A 17,379-nucleotide genomic window follows, 5' to 3' on the forward strand; every position below is an offset into this window, starting at 1 on the left:
CACTACCAGTTTCCTTATGCATGCAAATTACATAAAATACATGATCAAATAGACTATCAAATAAAAAAGCTCTACCCTAGGACCACAACCAATCGAGGAATAGGAAATAAGGCTAATCGGTCATTGTAGGGCTATATGGTCGTAATCGTATTAAATTTTTAAAGCATACACATAGCAACTACTGATGCCAATACATATTTCTAATCTAGCACAGCATCCATGGTTTCCTAGGATACAAGGCATCACAATTAGGCCGATCTATCATGCAATTCCTGAAAGTATCCATAGCATTATCCTAGCATGAAACATTCATATCATATAACATATAAACATGTATGGGTATTCTTGAAATCACTTACTTGAGCTCTACCGATTGCATGCGTCACACCCTATTTCCGTTTACAAAAGACTTTAATCTTTTTTTAAAAGGTTACCAACTCCTTAGTTTGAGTTTAGTCACACTCGGGAGTATGTCCGAATCTCTCAAACCAAGTCTCTGATACCAACTTGTAACACGCATAAAATTGTAAGGTAAAAATTTCATTTTTAATTCAACCAGAAATACCAATTATCTTTTTTTTAAATCATTCAAAGTATTTTAGAATAAAAACAATTATCAAAGTACAATCAAAAAATCATATAGTTGCGGAAACATGGGTGGATATGCTGCAATCAAGTCAGGCCCTTCCCTTTCGAACATGATGTACCTGAAACCATAACCATAAAACTATAAGCACAAAGTGTAGTGAGTTCCCTAAAATACCACATACCATACATATAGTTGGGCCTAGCCCTCACATTGGGCCCAACCTATATTAATGGGCCTAGACCTTCCAAATCAATGGGCCCAATCCAACATACACATGAAAGAGTCATAGACATAGCTATGATCCTACATAATATACATTGGGCCTAGCCCTTCTTGATTTATGGGCGTAGCCCAATATACAAATGGTCCTAACTTGTCATACAATGGGCCTAGACCAACATACCGCAAAAGAGTCACAAAGACAACTATCATAACAAATCCTAGTGGGCCGACATTAGTGCCTTCGACCAACAGATATAGTGAGGATAATCACCTCAATCTGAGATATCAGATACACATGTGTTGCTGCTACATGAATCCTCACACTAAACATAACCAAATTATCCCTAATCAATAATTAAGGTAATTTCCCAAAAGCCAAGGTCCAAACTATATTCTATCTTTCCAATGGGTAAAAGACCATTTTACCCTTTTCATAACCGATCCAACATCCCCTGGCCAAAACTTTATAAAACATTTAGGGCCCAAAAGGCCCAAAAGAAGATTTTAGGCATATACCTGAACTTAGATCTAACCTCTAAGTCTTAAGAACGTGGAATCCTTGCATTATGTTGAGCGTACACATACGTACGCCCAATGTGGTCATTAAAGGGCCAAAACACACATTAAGCACTTAATGATTAACACCAAAACCTCCAAACTTAGATCTAACCTCTAAATAAGGTCATAATCCATGAAGTTGCCAATTTTAATCCTTTGCATGTCTTATTAGGACCCAAACCCCATTTTTATTCATCTACTCCCATAATATCAACACCAACTCTAGCATGATTAAGCAAAACCCATCAAGATGACATTTTTATGCACCCACAACCTCAAAAATGCTAAGATATAACATTCTAAGCTCTTGGAGTAGCTCATACTCACAAGGATGACTCAAGGGACCATAATAAACCCAAAACAATCCCTAGGCTAGATCTAACAAAGAGATTCATCAAGTTATAGGGTTTATACCTCCTAGAATTTGATGAAGATGATTAAAGATTGTGTCACACCCCCAAATCAAGGATGGCGGAAACGTCCGGGGGTGGAGGACTTCATCTATAGTATCATAACCACAAATTCAATAGTAATTTAAGCAAACACAACCAACATATATATGATTGAAAAAGTTACATCACTTGTATGAATTACATGTTTCAAAATCAATTACAATATGTTGACAAAATATGGAAAGTTTGATGCCTTAACGTCCCATCCTCAAAAGCACTTGATTTCCTGTTTAGTGATTTCCTGAGAATACAAGTTGTTTGAAAAGTGTCAGGACAAAGGTTGGTGAGTTCATAAATTCTTGTTATGAAACTTAGTAGAAGTCTTTCTCATGTAAATGTCGCGTTTGTTTCAGAAAAATCCGATATTTTCCTTAGAATCCGTATAATGTAGCCTTATGACCAAAGACCAAAATGTATAAGAAATAATTGTTACTTAGTAGAAATGTCATGAGTTTGAATTTATATATAAAAAAAAGAATTTAAATCAACCTAAAACCTACTTAGGTTTTATGAAATCCCGTAAACTTTATGAATCGTTATTTCCCTACGTGAGTCGCTATAATCATACTATGACTATGTGAACCTGCCACGACGTTTCTCAGGCGTCGCGAAATTGAAATGACAGTTGTCACCCGTAGACCTGCAGGTCCCACTGTAGCTAGCAGCAAGGTGTGGGGTGTCAAACCCAATATAGATCTATATACAAGTATCACATTCTCCTTCCAGGAGACTCTGATTATAACTACCAGGAATTATATTCCGCACTCGGACGTACGGAAAGAGAGAATGTCTCACAATTTAGGGTAACAAGTTTACGTATAATGTGTGTGAGTGTAAACCTTTTCTGTATGAATGTACTCTTTTAGTACGAGGGTGTTATACAATATATCATAAACTATACCTATTATAGTTTATCTAAAACGTTTGTAATATGTAAGAACTATTTTATGGAAATGTATTAGTGTTATAAATTTATTAAACTATACCTTTTTATAGTTTAATATACGTGTTCTAAAATTAATGAATAATATTTATTATGAATGACTTAGTTTCAGTTCATGATGATAAACTAACAAAGAAACACATTCAATAATTAGAACTTATGATTATACACTTTGCTCAACATAATACAAAGTGTTATGATATTTACATGCTGTTGACTAACTTTACCCATTCTGCACTGTTTTGGAAAAATCATAGAAAAATCATACGAAGTCGAAAACTAGATCCATAAATTCTGAGAGTTCCAAAAATGTGTCTAGTTTACTAAAAATTTTTGTCACGATTTTTAATGACCTCCAACTTGGGTGAAAAAGTCCATAATCACAGACTGGTCCGGATTGTTGTTTGAAATGATAGGCAGTTTTGTAAAAATCACCATAAATTGTAAAAAACTCGTATGGAGATATGCAAGTAGTCATTTTAAAGCTAAGAACTTGAACTATTTGCACCTTGCACAGTTTTGAAAACAAAAATGTTTAAGATACCCAAAACAGTCTGTGAATGGAGTTGAACTTTTCTGATGAAGGCTGTTAGAAAAATTTAGTTATGTTCTTGGTGTTTTAACTTGTATTCCCCCCTCCCCCCTGAAAACTTGAGAAAACATGAAAATGTAGGGGTATGAACTCACCTTGAGTGGTTTGAGTAGATGATTGTTGAAGAATGGAAGTGTTTAACTCAAGAACACTTGGAGATGCCTTGAAGATTTTCGAGAATCTAACATCATAGATATGGAGTTTGTGTAAGAAATCAATGATTTGAGTAGAATGAAGTGAAATAACCATAAGGAGGATGAATTATACTTACTAAGAGTGGAAGAACACTTGAAAATCAGCCTTGAATCTCGAAATTTGTGGAGAAAAAGTTTGAGAGAAAAGTGGTGCTTGATACTTAGTGAAATGAGAGCAAATGAGAGAAATAAGGAGAGAGGGTGTTTTGTTCCAGCTCTAAAAACGTGGCAATGAGTAGAAATTGAGTGTAAGGGACATTGAAGTGACGTAGGTAAGGTGGGGAGGTGTGGCTGGTCATAGAGTGGGTGTGGGAGTGGTTGCTTGTGTCATAAGGTAAAGCAAAGTCAACACTCCACCTCTTTGTACTTTACCCACTAACTTTTATTATTTAAATAAAGATTTTTATGAAAATATGATTAAATTGTGAATATTTAGAGTTTATTATGTTAAAATATGATTTTGGGTGAAAATCCCACGTTAAAATAATTAAAAACGGGCCTTAAACGCAAAACTACGCGAAAACCGGGAAGAAAAGCATTCCTAGCGAGACCTCTCGGTCCCTAGGCCGAGGTTCGGTCCTTGCTGGGGGCTGTAGCCGGAAACGAAACGAACAGAGGGAAACGAAGGGGGCGAGGAAGCGAAGGGAGGGGAACCGGAAGCGAGAGGCGAAGGCGAGGGGGTTCGGTCCGTAGATAAGAGGCGAACGTGTCCGACCGAAATGAGCTGAATGAACAGTGGTGAACAGCGCCTTCGGGTTCGGGTGGTGTGCGGGGTTCGGTTCCTCCTGGCTCGGGTTTGGTTCTTCCTTGCTCGAGTTCGGTTCCTCCTTGCTCTCGGGTTCGGCCCTTCTTGCTCTCGGTCCCTATGAGGACCTTCGGGTCCTAAGAGGCTTCTCTTCTTATAATGAGGTTTCCGTTCCTAAGGTCCATTTCTCTCGTTTATACCCCGTTTTAAGCCGTTTTTGACCTGGTTAAGGGTCGGAATGACCCGAATGACTCTAAAAAGTTACGGGAAACTTTTGAGAGAGATTTAGGAGAGATTTCACATACTTAGAGATATTTAGGAGAGATTTGACATTCTTAGAGAGATTTGGGAGAGATTTGACATTCTTAGAGAGATTTAGGAGAGATTTAACATTCTTGGAGAGATTTCTCATACAAAGAGATATTTGGGAGAGATTCTTGATAAGAAGAGATAGAGTGAAAACGATTGAGAGATGTTTCGTGTGTGACAAATGTGAGTGTCCAGCTTCGCAATGCAAGGTTTGCAAACCCTGTTAAGCCTTGTTTAAGGATCTTACACACCCCCGATGAGTATGCAACATGGTTTTATCAGTTTAGTTCATTGATTTGCACTAAGGCTTAGGAAATTTTAACACAAGATTTTTCCCAAGTGATGTTTTCCCGTTAATATAGCAAGTTATACAGTATGAACATAACACAAACCCTAATACACAAGGTTTAATCGTGTTAAGCGATTTGACTTTATGACTCGACTTGACTCAAGATTGACGACTTGCTTCTAACAAGATCACCTTCTTCTCAAAGGCACTCCAAAAATCACACCAAGGCTTGGAATTTACATAATAGAGTCCAGGCTTTCAAATTTAGGGTTAAGTAGGGTGGAGGCTAAAGATAAGAGGGTTTGAGAGTGAGTTAAGGCCTTTAACTAAGGTCCAAGACTCAAACTTATGGTTTAGGACTGAGTCCTATGTGCCCAACATACATCTGGTACACTCAACGTACGCAAAGGAATCTTCGCAATTACTCCAGCCAAGTACGCCCAATATACATTCCTTATATACCTAGCATACTCGGTAAGCCCCTTACCACTCTACCTTCTGTTGGTCATAAATTCTTCGTTTTAACTCCGATTTCGATGATCCTTATATCCACGGAAAGAAAGTGAGAGGCTATACAATCTTATCATCTCTTTTTTTCCTTAAAACCTTTCGAACTTAAATCCTAAATTCATGAAAGGACTAAACTAGCTCTTTACTATTATACTCTTGGGCTCTAAAGCATAAACCAAACTCTTGGATTACCTTACTCTACATTCACCACATCCAAAGGGATCTAAAGATCTCTCTCCCCCAAGTCATGATGTCCTATAATAACCGGTCTTTGGGTTACTGCCCCAAATTATGAAGCGATTTCAAACATGGTGTTTCACGATGTCATCTGATCATTTTGGTTGGTGATGGGGTTGGAGATCCAGATATGTGTCACACCCACAAACCCGAACGGCAAAAAATATTGGGTGGCAGAGGACGTCATGTGTAGTATCATAACATTTGTATAGTAAAGAAAGTAAACACGACCATCATATACGTAACTGAAAAATTTACATAATTGTATGTGTTACATGTTTCCAAAATGTCAATTACATTATGATGTCAAAAGATTTCCTTAATGCCTTAACATCAATTCTTCTAAAGCTGTTGATAACCTGTTTTACGTGTTTCCTGAGAATACAAGTCATTTGAGAAAAAATGTCAACATTTAAGTTGGTGAGCTCATAAGTATTTGTATGCATAAATATATGCCATTCAATGAGATGAAATCAAGTTTGTTTCCAGAAAATTTGATATTTTCTATAAAATGAGTTGTAAATTGTTTGTTTGTAAAAACGAGAGTGTTTATCCCCGAAAATCCTAAATTTTCCATAAAGCTGAAGTGTAAACTGTTTGTTTGTAAAAATGAGAGTGTTTATTCAGGAAAATCCTATATTTTCCATAAAACAGCACTGTAAATTGTAAACTAAACTATGAGTTCTAGTCTAATATGAACCAAGACCAAAAACCATAAGTATATATATATATATATATATATATATATATATATATATATATATATATATATATATATAGCATACTTAATTTTGTAACATGTAGTTTTATTCAAAAATAAAACCAATTGAAGAGCTGTGTAATTATGTAAAATAAGTGTAATAACGATTTCACGTAAAAATAACATATTGTCGTTTATCATGTGTGTTTTCATAACTGTGATATTAATGAATTGCCTGCCTCAACGTTCTTTAAGCGTCGAAAAGATATGACATTTTTCACCCATAACCTACCAGTGATGTTGTAGCTAACAACCAGGGTGCAGAATTATCAGTCCTATATAGATGTATACACAAGCATCACGCTCTCCTTGAGGAGACTGCGGCTATAAAACAAGACTTCCCTGGATACCTCTGGTAGGTACACTAAAGACATATAACTCACAATATTCTAATGAGATACGTTTTTGTTATTGAAAATATTCGTGCATGAAAGTGTTACCAATTTTGATCATATTTAATATTTATACAAAAATAACTGTATTTTTATATAATCATATATTTGCCCCGAAGGGTTAAATAATGTGAATATCTCTTAAACTATACCTATTATAGTTTAAAATATATTGTTTCGTTCAAAATGATAACCGTTTTGTTTTAATGTATTTTGCATATCACCGTTTGTAATCTGGTAATAACGGTATGTCGCATGTTTGATATTCTTACATAAAGGATACTTAAACGTAATAAAATATAAATCATAATTTGTATATTCACACAAGTTTCTTGTGTTTTACTTGTGTTCTCCCCCTTGAAACATAGAAATAGTTATGAAAATGTAGTGTTATGAACTCACCATGAGTGTGATAACGACTTTGATAACAAGAAAGAAGCGAGAACTTCGAGTTAGAATACGGGAAAATGATTGTATCATATGAGTATTTAAAAACATAACTACATGTGCGAATTATGATGAACTAGAACTTATGTGTTGAATAACCATAGAATAAGTGAATAATACTTACCAAAGTATTATACCTATTATGAAGAGAATGGTCTCTGGAGTTTCTTGATCTTAAAAGATAAATGGAGAAGAGTTTGATATTTGAAAGGGAATATGGAGTGAATTCATTACTGGATTGTAAAATGAAGAATGATCTCAATTTTTATCTTAAATAGGGAGGAAAGGATAAGGGGTTGAGGTGATGTTTACGTTGGTTACTTCAATTATCTCCTTGGGAAGCTAAATTAGGATTAGATATAAGATATTTTGGGATTTTTTGGATAAAACAATATAAAGGGGGTTTTCAGATCTAATAACTCCTAGTAATGAGTTTTCACCCCTTAAGGTCAACAAGGAAGAGGGTTTATGGTTTTGAGTCAAAATGGAAAAGGGTTCACGGTTTCCAGTCCAAGGGAAAAGAATTCACGGTCAAGCTTTCCATTAGTTAGGGTTTTCAGATTTGCTTGTTTAAAAGCATGTGTTTACGGTTTGGTTTTGGGATAGGATTCCCAAAATTGAAACTACCTTTATACCCTTAATAACCTTATATTAAGTTAAGTATTGGACTTGTATTTGCTTGCATTAACATTATTTTGCATATATACTTACATATATGTTTAATAAGCATGCATTCTGGGCATTTAAAGTTCCTTTAACAACAAGTTAGGCTGTGAATTTACTTGTACATAGTTTTAGTTTAGACTTTTATTGATTTGAAATAACGGGTTGTCACATTATCCCCCCGTTAGAGGGAATTTCTTCCCGAAATTTGATCTTTAAGCGGGATTTTTTGTGTTGCGGAAAATATGTGGATATTTCTGTTTCATTTGATCTTCTTGCTCTCATGTAAAATTAGGTCCTCGTTTGGCATTCCAGCGGACCTTCACTATTGGTATGTGACTCTGTTTTGTTCATTTGACTTCTATATCCATGACTTCCACAGGTTCTTTCACTAAGTGTAAACTCTCGTTAATCTCGATTTCATCGAGTAGAATAACAAAAGTTTTGTTTGATAAGCATTTCTTGAGATTAGACACATGAATGGTAGGGTGTATATTACTAAGTTATTGAGGTAGTTGTAGTTTATAAGCTACATGACAAATCCTTGCAAGGATTTAAAATGGACCGATGTACCTTGGATTTAGTTTTCCATGCTTTCCAAAGCGTATCATTCCCTTCCCGGGTGAGACCTTTAAGAGAACATGGTCACCAACCTGAAATTTCAAGGGTTTTCGTCTCTTGTCTACGTCACTATTTTGTCTATCCCGAGAGGCTTTTAGTCGTTCACACATTTGAATAATCTTCTCGGTCATTTCCCTAATGATCTCCAGACTAGTGAGAGCGCTGTCAGGAACTTGTCCTTTTGCTAACTGTGTATCACCCACTTCCACCCAGCACAGAGGTCGTCTGTACTTACGGCCATAAAGGGCTTTAAATTGAGTAGCCTTGATGCTGGTGTGATAATTGTTGTTATATGAGAACTCGAAAAGTGGTAAATGGGTATCACATGCTTTACCAAAGTTGATCACATAAGCTCTCAACATGTCTTCTAGTGTCTGTATAGTTCTCTCACTCTACCCGTCTATTTTTGGGTGGCAGGTTATACTAATGTCCAACCTAGTTCCCATGGATTTTTGAAGTGACTACCAGAATCGAGAGGTAAATCAAATATCTCTGTCATAGATAATAGATATTGGTACTGTTGGATTAATGTCTAAGTCCATAACTATAATTGGTAAGACTTGACCCGACCCGGCATGGTCCATTTGGGTTGCATACCATCATGCACTTGGATAGACTATAATGAGTGAAATAAAACACTTATGCTTATTAATATATTATAAGTTCTAGTATATTAATAATAAAAATAATAAGATTATTTAATTAGTATTGATCAAGAGTTAATCTAGGATTAATTAAGTGATCAAAAGAAGACTAATTAAATATATGAGTTGATTGTGTAAATCATCCATACTTATATAGTGGGCTAATGCTCCATGGATAATCAAGTTGGGCTAAAACCCATAGGGTGGTCCATGGATGCTCCATGGTGTATTTGAACCCATGGATCCAAGGAAATGGAAAGCCATGACAATTAAGGATTTACCCTAATTGTAACACTATATAAAGATCTTATTCTTGACAAAAATCGGCCACTAGAATCACATTAGAAAGTGAAGAAGAGGGCTAGCCGATTTCATGAAGTGTAGAACTCTCTCATGTTATTCTAAGTGTTTTGATGATTGTGATTCCATTTGAGGCTTCCACACTATTGGGGCTAGGCACTCAAGCTTCAAGAAAGACTTTCTACATCAAAGAGGTATGTATTCTATCTTGTTACACTCATTGTTTTGTATGCTAGATTAGGATAATACCTTGGATGTTCTTATTTGCATGTATAATAGAGAAAACATAGATCCAAGGTATTTAGGGTTGCATGTACACTTAGGAGTGTTAGAATGCTCAAAACCCAACAGTGGTATCAGAGCCTAGGCTTGTTTTCTTGTTATACTTGCAAATGGAGCTGAAAAATCGAGTTTTGATGTTGTCAGCTCAGCAGACTCGCCGAGTCCATGAAGGGACTCGACGAGTCCAAGGAAAAATGCATCCAACTCGCCGAGTTTTGTTCATGCACTCGACGAGTTGGACCCCAAACAGCATATTTTCGAGGTTTTTGGCTAGAAATGGACTAGGAACATTACCCTAAGTTGTTTTTGAACTTATAAACTTGTTTTTAGATGTGGTAATGTTCATGCTAATCCATTTTCAAAGATAATTGTCAATAGATTCATGTTTTGTATTAGTTTAAGGTTTAGACTAATCACATGAGAAAGTTTGATTTGAATTATCTTGTTCTTATGAGTTGCTTAGATTAATAGAAAAGTTAATTGAAATAGTTGTTTTCAATCCATTTTAATCTAAGAGTTGAGTATAAAATGTGTTTGTGTAACTTGTCCTCAAGTTACATGAAGAGTCACATTAAAGACTCATAAAACTCATAAAAGTTGGTAATGGTTACAAAATGAAGAGTCTTGTGTCATTCATTTTTTTTTATGACTCCATAACTTGTCCTCAAGTTATGGAAGTTCAAGAGTCACTTCATTAATAAAAAAATAAATAAATAAAGTGTAACCTTAATTAATTTCATAAGTTATAAAAATAAAGAAAGATTAATTCTTTTATTAGTTTAAAGTCTTCCATAAGTTATGGAACTTGAAGAGTTTTTTGGATTAAAACTACTTTAAACACATAAGTTATGGAATTAATTAGTTTTGAATAGTTTCAAAACTTGCCCTCAAGTTTTGGAATTTGAAAAGTTTTCACTTATGAATACTTTAATTGCATGTTAGCCCTTAGAATTTTAAAAGAGTTAAAATTCAACACTTATACTATTTATAACATTAATGGTTAATTATTATATATATGTATAAGAAAAAGTTGTTTTACCGTTAGTAGGCCTCATTCACGAAACCGGTCTATAAGGTGGGTATAAGGTTGTTGCCTATAAAATGGCGACTTAATGGGTGTCCACTCTCACCCACCGCTTGCTTGACTGGTGGAGGGTTGTTAGCCGAACGGGTAGGACAATGACTTTAAATTCTCCCTTCATTAAAAGTATTAATGATAAATACTAAGTAACTAAACTGTTAATAATTCCCAATCTTAGTTACTTTAGGAAAAATGTGAATTTGGTGCTAGCCCATGGAATTCACACTTTGTACCTTACCAAGTTGTTGGTGGAGCGTGTGTGGTTAACCGGCACACTAACTTGGACTAGTAAGGACCACAAAGGGTGACTTAATGTTTGTCATAGATCAATGGAGCGTGTGTGGTTAACCGGCACATTGATTAGGTGATAATATTAAGGGTACCTAGTGAATTGGTATGGTTATTCACACCTTGTTTTGTGATCCTCGGCATCCCAGTCACAAAATTTGAGAGGGCACACTCGAGATTGAAACATGCCATTGAAAAGTTCAATGAATCTCAAAAGATCTAGGAATTTCAAATCCAATTAAAACCTAATAAATTATTTCGTTTTTCATGGTGGAAATTGGTGAATCGTCATTCGCCTACCTTCAAATATTTTATAGCTTAGATTACGGCATCCCTCTTCCAAATTATAAAATATTGTGTTGGGTCCTAGCCTTAATATTTCATATTGGGTGTCATATTAAGGACTTTAAATCAACCATCTTGAATATCTCCCAAAACATGTCTGGTTTAGACATTTATGATCTTCCCAAATCTCTTGAAGATGATGTTCCTCAACATCATGCTTCACTTCCTCTATCTCCTCCAATTATTCTCCGTACCCCACAAGTTCTTGAAAAGTTTAAGGTCACTCAATCCCTATTGGCAAGCATAGTCTATGTGTGCTCACATCTTGGAGATAAAGTCACATATTGACAAGAAGGGAGAGTTGGGTGTCAAAGTCTTGAGAAAGTTGGTGGTTCAATCACTTTCTAAGTCACATAGTGAGTTCTTTTGGAACACCTAAGAAAAAGACTATGACAAGACCCTTAATGATTTTATCTATTTGTTAAGATCAACTTCCTCAAAACTTGATGGACATTGACAATAGTGACACAGGAAATCCAGAAAAGCATTCTCTTCCCAACGGAAAGGGATCGGCCATAGTCAACTCGGTTGACCAAATGGTAAAGAGAAAAACTAAGTCTGTGATAGTCTCGTGTACCATTATCAAAGGGTCCATATGTTTATATTGCCAAAGAAAGGGGCATTGGTTGCAAAGCTGCCATAATTTACCTAAGGATGTTAAAGTCGATAAGTTTGACTCTACTTCAGGTAAAGTCCACTATCTAACTCTGCTAAGTTTCTATTCTGAGATTCTTGATACATGATGTGACTGGGTCACATGGTGATGTTTTAAGAATCAAAGAAAAGGTAAAGAAACTTAAAGAAAGAATATGTTGAATCTGATCGCGTAGATGGATTTCTATCGCGTAGTTTGAAGATCGGATTCTTGAGCTACTGCTTAAGAGTTATAATATATTGCTTATGAATAGATAACAACAAGGTTTTCATGTGGATTGGAAGGATAAGTTTTTCCACAAAGTTTTAAAATAAAAAAAGGGTTTTAATTTTATTTATTTTAAATAAAAAAATATATCCTTACAATGGCATATGTGGAAAATTGTTGCTTATATGGTTCCAGTAATAGCAATATTGGAAGTGGATTTGATTCTTTCATTTGTGGCAGTGTTTGAATTTACCAAATGAAGAAAGTTTTTCATCACCCAAGTTGCAATTGGATAGAAACTTGGAATCATACAAGTTGTATTGTATGATGAATGAGAATTTTTCATCTTTGAAAAATTAAGACTAATTCATTAATCACATGTATATGTGAGTCAATTGAAGGACTAAGGAATTAGGTACACTGAGTGTGCACTGGTCAAGGTCCACCACAAAGATTGATTTGTCATGATTTACTAAAGATTAGTAAATATGATTATACTTATAAGGTTAAGTATAATTCTGTAACATTGAAAAGGTTCCAATGTATGGCAGAGCGAATAAGAAGAATCAAATTAGGCAGAAGGATAAAAGTTTCTCAAATCTGAAAAGATGGGAGAGTACTTTAGTGTCAGTTTTATGATCATCTTAACGATATAGAAACCATATCACAAACTCATACTCTAAGGACGTCTTAGTGCATTGTTATGGCTAAGAAGAGAGGTCATGAATTGTTGGATTGGTTAAGATCAAGAAGATGAGTCATACTTCGTTCCAAAACAATTCTTAGAGTCATACTCCAAGATTGTAACATTGAGTGACATAAAGTAAGGTTTAAAACACTTATCAAATGTAGTGTGAAATGTTTCTACTCTTATACATTTGAGATTGGTATGTTGTGATGTCTTGGATGAGACAAAGACCAACTAAGACCAATTGTGTGAAGTGTTAGTCTTGATAAGAATCCGCACTATCCCTTGAATATTTGTTTTGTCAAGGAATGGTTCTTGACTAGGAAAACTTATATGTCAAGGGGACAGTGGGAGCCTTAAAGATCCTGAAAGAGTTTCAAGATTTAATCAAGAGTAAAACCTGTAATTTATCACTAGCACACGACTTAAGGTTTGCAACCTATCGTGTTGACATAATTCTTATTTCTGTACCTACTTCAAATAAGTTGAATTTGCATTTGAGTTATCAGAGTTCAACTTGGAAGCATTGGTGGGCCTTGTGCTACTAAGGTGACAAGAAACTAAGATTGAACAAGTTTAATCCATGTAAGGCTGAATTTATCACTAACCTTATCTTGTGATTATGGTTTTGACAAATTCGCATGGATAGGAACTCATACACTATAAAATCTAAGTGTCATAGGGTTTCTCTCCGATTCATGAAAATGATGGTGAGGAAACGCTTTCACTAAGTAGATTTTACGTAGATAGCAATTATGTTATTTGCATTTTCAAAAGTCGTTAGTGGAGCGCATGTGGTTAACCGGCACGCTAACATGGACTTGTGAGAAATGGCAAATGCCTAAGCAATTGAGACTATGATTACGGCATCCCTTTTCATAGTTCTTGAAATTGCTTAGACACACAGTTGAGCTATCTACGGAAAGGTGTATGAATCTAAATTTCAGAAGTCCAGCAGATTTCTAAAAATATGTCAGAGCTAGTGGGAGCATAAGTGTTATGCTGATAAACATCATGTTAGTGGGAGTATGATTATTATTATGATTAGTATTGCAAGTTAGCAATGTTAATTATAGAAAACAAAGTTTCAATTCGTGAAGTTGCAGGGGTTGAAAACTTGTTTTGCTATAATTAAGGGAGAGGAAATTATACTTCATGTCAATTCTAAAGCTTAGATTGAGATTTTAATCATCCTTAGTCAAGAATATATATGAATTTTGTGTTGGAATGGTTCAACTTGAAGAAATTCTATATATATTGCATTTTCAAAATTCGATTATGATTACGGCATCCCTCTTCATAGTTAAATTTTGAAAAACATGGCAAATAAAAAATATTGTAGCAAAAGACTGGTCTAGTGTCATGTCTTTATGTCAAACATCATGAATCGTGTCCCATATGCTTCGGATATAGGATCGATTTCACGTGCTATAATATTCATCCTTTCTAAATTTTCCAAATGCTTAAGGCATTGAGAAGGGAAAAGTCTAGAACTGGATATGACTAAAGTGATTAAACAATTGTTGAGGACAATATAAGGTTTACCAAAGATTGGTTTCTCAAGGACAATTGGAAGTATAGTGATAATTCTGGAAGGACCATATTGACATAATATGTAAGGAGGCAACTCTTGTTCATAAGTGATAGTCAAAATGGGATCTGGAAATGTTTCAAAGTTAGAAATTATTCAATCTATGTAAGATTAGGAAACTTAATGAAAGAAGGATGTTCCCAAGGAGCTGATCTCCTTTGGAATGCTCTGTAATGGATGTTGTCAAGTCTTTCTGACTTCGTGCATAATCATTACAAGAGGATCAATGCATATAAGTTTAGAATCTAATAGATTTCAGTAAATGACATGAATTTGGAATTCTTGCATTTACAATAAGGATTTGGGATTGTGAAATGAATATCATTGGAATCATGTTCAATTGATCTACATCACAATGTAAGGATCATAGACAAACATAGTGTACATACTTGGGGTATGGAATAACTATTGTTTAGAAAAACAAAGTGTACATGCTAGGAGCATGCGACGACTGTTGTTTTTATTCAAGTCTTAAGTTGATTATTTGAAACATTGAATAATGTGTAATCAATATGGTGATAAATAAAAGGTGGTTTTATTTATATTCAAACGGGTTCTGAGACCATATTAGATTCGATTATTATTGTGTTTCACTTTGCATGTTTTGACTTCCAAAATAGCTAGGTTATTCTTTCTGAATGACTAAGTTATTTAAACACTCCACAGTCGTTCATATGTTGGAAGTAGGTATGAATCAAGACTGTCATGAATCGGGTTTGTAGATGGCTAAATGGGTTTAGTCATGGCAATGGCTGCTACAACATTCATGAGTGATCATAAGTTATGAGTATTGGAATAAACCCACGCTCACTTGTATCACTTCATGGAATTTATCTCGAGTAATCGTGAGACAGTAATATCATATAAATCTTCAAACCTAGAGATATGAGTTGTTACCTATGAGTTGGTTGTGCATTGATTGCACGTAAATGCATCAGTAACTTAATGTTATAAAACGTGCCTTTGTGTACAATTCAACAAGTAGTAGAACAAGCATATGAGTCGAAGTTTATCTGTTCCTTCTAGAAATAGAAGTGATATCTGGGCCCCTCGATGATTTTGTTGTGACCTATGTACCGGCCGGTCAGAACTGAATTGATGTGTTCGATTAAGTTCTTTGTCAAACAAATCGAAAATCGGGAAACAAACTGCTGGACAATAAGTACGACGTTGTTCCATGTATTTGTCCGGCTGATATCATGAGAACAGAGGATTATATGATCCCTTATCTAATGGACAAGTAATTAACAAGGTCAGAGTTCATCTACAAGGTCAGAGTTCGACAGAAGCTTTTGAGAGCTACGATTGCCGGTTGGTTCCTGAAGTCATACGCAATAATAGTTTTAGACTTATCCAAGTGGAAGACTGTTGGATTAATGTCTAAGTCCATAACTATAATTGGTAAGACTTGACCCGACCCGGCATGGTCCATTTGGGTTGCATACCATCATGCACTTGGATAGACTATAATGAGAGAAATAAGACACTTATGGTTATTAATATATTATAAGTTCTAGTATATTAATAATAAGAATAATAAGATTATTTAATTAGTATTGATCAAGAGTTAATCTAGGATTAATTAAGTGATCAAAAGAAGACTAATTAAATATATGGGTTGATTGTGTAAATCATCCATACTTATATAGTGGGCTAATGCTCCATGGATAATCAAGTTGGGCTAAAACCCATAGGATGGTCCATGGATGCTCCATGGTGTATTTGAACCCATGGATCCAAGGAAATGGAAAGCCATGACAATTAAGGATTTACCCTAATTGTAACACTATATAAAGATCTTATTCTTGACAAAAATCGGCCACTAGAATCACATTAGAAAGTGAAGAAGAGGGCTAGCTGATTTCATGAAGTGTAGAACTCTCTCATGTTATTCTAAGTGTTTTGATGATTGTGATTCCATTTGAGGCTTCCACACTATTGGGGCTAGGCACTCAAGCTTCATGAAGACTTTCTACATCAAAGAGGTATGTATTCTATCTTGTTACACTCATTGTTTTGTATGCTAGATTAGGATAATACCTTGGATGTTCTTATTTGCGTGTATAATAGAGAAAACATAGATCCAAGGTATTTAGAGTTGCATGTACACTTAGGAGTGTTAGAATGCTCAAAACCCAACAGGTACTCCTTTCAATCATACTATTTCGCTTATTTAAGTTCTGGTAAGTTTTTCCATCTTGTCTGTTTCTTTGATTGGCAGGAAGTGGGTGGATTTGGCTAATCGGTCGACAATTACCCAGATTGTGTCAAGACCACTCGTTTTCTTGGGTCATTTTGTTATGAAGTCGGTTGTAATCCTCTCCCACTTCCAGTTAGGTATCTCTTGCTGTTGTAAACTTTAGGGCTTTTGGTATTTTAGCTTTACTTTGGTGCAAGTCAGACACTTGCCCACGTAGGTAGCAATTTCTGCTTTGATGTTCTGCCACCAATCCAATTTCTTAAGGTCCATATACATCTTGTTTGAACCCGGATGAACAGAGTATCGTGTCTTGCATGCTTCATTCATGACAACTTCTCTAAATCCACCAGAATTCGGTGTCTAGATCCGATTCATGAGATAACAAAGTCTGTCACCCTTGATTTCTAAGTTTTTATCCATTCCTCTTAGAGCTTCATCAGTCACATTTTTCGGTTTCAGGGCCTCCAATTGGGATTCTTTGATTTGTATTGATAGGTGGGCATGGATAGTCATGGTTAGTACTTTTACTCTGGAACCTTAGTACTCTTTACAACTGAGAGCATCTGCTACTAGAT

Source organism: Lactuca saligna, chromosome 2 (assembly GCF_052625555.1).
Source record: "Lactuca saligna cultivar CGN05327 chromosome 2, ASM5262555v1, whole genome shotgun sequence".
NCBI classification, from domain to species: domain Eukaryota; kingdom Viridiplantae; phylum Streptophyta; class Magnoliopsida; order Asterales; family Asteraceae; genus Lactuca; species Lactuca saligna.